Below are 3227 nucleotides of genomic sequence, written 5' to 3' on the forward strand. Positions count from 1 at the left end.
TTTCCAGGTTTGAGAGCGCTTTGGATGCTGAACTTCCTGATGCCTCACAAATTGCTGAAGCCGTTCTCCAAGGATTTTATGCACATGTGGGATGCACACACCTGATAAGCATTGCAGGTAATCCCCTTTCTTTAAATATCATGGAGAATGATAAAGCTTTATTCAGCAGAGATGGGGATGGTTGAATCTGGTACTCTTGATTTCTGGAATGAAATTTAATCTGTTCTTTACTACATAATCATTATTGAACCTTCATATGTAAACACTCACATAGACTATGTAGAATTCAGTGCTTTTCAATTTATGCCACTGCACAAACTTGAGAATTTTAGAAAGCTTTTAAAAGATAGTATGGATTGTTTGTCCTCCTAGACATTGTGATATTTATTTCTGGCATTCTGAGAAACTTTAACAATTATACAAGTAACACATCTGCATAATCATTTGTCAAGACAATTATGAGGTTTCACACTTTAGTATTAGTTTACCATTACCACAAAATCTAGTTCCCTATGCAGAACTAAGCCCAATCAATGATGTAGGTCATCTTCATTATTTATACATTTGATTTGAAATACTACATTACCAGTAGTCATGAAATACCACCTCCTAATTTTGATGTCACCCTGTCTTGAGGGTATTTCCTATGTTAGCATGTGGTTATCTAGCACATTCCTTCCTCTACTGCATTTCACTATATTAATTGTTGAAATTCTTTCTGAGACTGGTACAATTAACATGATCCTGTGTGAATATATGCTTGTATTTCTGCACCAGTGTGTCTCCTGCTGATAATATTGTTTCAAGTGTATTATCTCAATTAAGTAATTGGTAATAGTTGTATAGCATTCTGGAAAAATAAAAGATTGAGTAGAAAACTTATTCTATTCAGTCACAAATTCTATATTAACACATTAGGAAAGACATTAAATATTGTAGTATCAAACAATATTTTTGAAAATTTTCTTCTGAAAAATAAACTTGCTCCCCTGTATAACATTCCCATAAATTTTATGCCTGAAATTTCTGTAATATTTTATTAAAACTTCAAATGCTGATTCCTGAAAAGATGGTCAGATCAATGAGACACTTTGTTTACCCTTGCATATTATAAAACTTGTAGAATTAATTTGATTTTTAATTGTATTTTAACATTTTCCTTCCTTCAAATGAATTTTAGTTGAAAATTCTTATATCACAATTAGCTAATTTTAATGCAATATGAATTACCCAAATATGAATACAGCTTTTATTTACTTACTAAAAGAAATTTTTAACACTGTCACTAATTATTAGTTTGACAACAGTTTCATGGGTGAAAAACAGACATACTGGATGTGTGTAAATATGAAGTGCAACAGATGGAACTTAAATATGTCCCGAAGGTCCAAGCGCTAAAGGCCTGCTCCCTAACTGTGTTAGCCAACTTTCCCATTACGGGTGTAAAATATGAGACCCACAGTTTAAAAGAAGAGATGTTTAATTTAACTCTGCTTCAGAGGGTTTAGCCCATGGACTGCTTGGTCCAAGGCAGGATCATCAGGGTAAAAAGGCACAGGAATTCAAAGCTGTTTGTTTTAAGGCAGCTAGGAACCAGGGCATGGAAACCTCACCAGACAGGAAGGAGTCAGGGACCACAGAGAGTACCCAAGATCATGACACAATGACCCATCCAATCAAATACAAAATATGCTTTCCAAATGCCTAAACATCTTCTAACACAAGTTGCCATTGAAACTTAACCATTTCACCAACCTATAGCACTACTGGTTGGTGGTGATAAGTTCACATGGTATAGTGTACTAAAACAAAGTGTTAAGTCACTGAGGGTATGGTCTCAAAGGTATTCAGAGGTCTTTGTCTCTTCCTTCTCCCTTTTTCTTCCTCAGTGTCATGAGGTGGATGGACACCATCCACTACTCACCTGCACAGACACACTATGGCATCTGCTGGTTGCAAGTAGCAGGGTGAATCAGTCATGAATTAATTCTCCAAAACTGTGCAAAATAAAACCTTACTCTTTATAAGTTGTTTATCTCATAGATTTGTTGCTATAATACAAAGCTAAGTAACCGACATTTATAGGTCACTACTGGGACTGCTCCAGTTGCTAATATATTTTCATTTCCACCAATTGTTTATGCTCTCTTTCAATTATTTTCTTTGCTGTGCAGATACTGTTGTTTAAATCAAGTTTTTGTTTTTAAACACATTCAGATATTTTACATATCAGTCAATTTATTTTGACTGTCTTCCTAGTAGCCATTTCAGTACCAAGCATTCTGATTCTCCTCTAGGAAATCTATAGAAGTTCTTGTTTTGGTTTGGAAAATTTCTGAGAAAAGCCTACTTTAGTGTTACAAATAAAGGCTCCTATACTTATCTGCATATTACTTATAGTGGAAGTTATGGTCATAATGCAAATACATTCGTACTAGCAACAAATGGTCAAGCTGCTTAAGGTTTTCCATTACTGTTTATGCTGCGAACATTTTGTCAGACTTTTAAAATTTCTCTACCAGAGAATCCTGGATAATTTATTCATAGGATCTGTCTCTCTTGAGTATGACTTTAATTTGTATTTCCTCATACAGTAGAGAGGTTGTGCATGTGCTCTTTACCTTTTGGCCATTTTATGTCACCATCTATGAACTGCTAACTGCATCACAGTCTCACTTATTTCTGAAAACACTATAGATTCAGGATTTAATTCTTTGTATTTATGTACATTTCACATATTATGTCCCTATCTATTCTTATTAGATTTCACTTTATTTTGAGAATTTCCTTTTTTCATTCTTTGTGGTTTTTGGTACACACATAGAGAATCACCCTATTTTCAAACAAGTTTATTTATTTCACATAAGTACTATATAATTACATATGTTGTTATCTTCTTTAATAAATCTTTTCTATGGCTCTGAATACATTCCAATTTTTAAAGTTTTATAGTTGTGCACTTTAAAATTTAAGTCTTCAGCACATCAAGAATTTATTTTATTGTGAGAAAGTATTTTTTGCTCAAGTGTATAATTATCTGTAACAAATTCAGAGAGCATAGCATTTCAATACTGATTATTTATGCATAGTCATGTAAAAAGTCATTCATTAAATTATAATTCATCCATGTTTGATGACTACAAAGCACAATGTTTTGGTTTGGAGATTAGAAATACAGGAATGGGTTGAGGATATAGCTCAGCAGCCCAAGCACCTGCGTGGCAAGT

The sequence above is a fragment of the Chinchilla lanigera genome, unplaced genomic scaffold, assembly GCF_000276665.1.
Source record: "Chinchilla lanigera isolate Chin_1 unplaced genomic scaffold, ChiLan1.0 scaffold00016, whole genome shotgun sequence".
Classification (NCBI taxonomy): domain Eukaryota; kingdom Metazoa; phylum Chordata; class Mammalia; order Rodentia; family Chinchillidae; genus Chinchilla; species Chinchilla lanigera.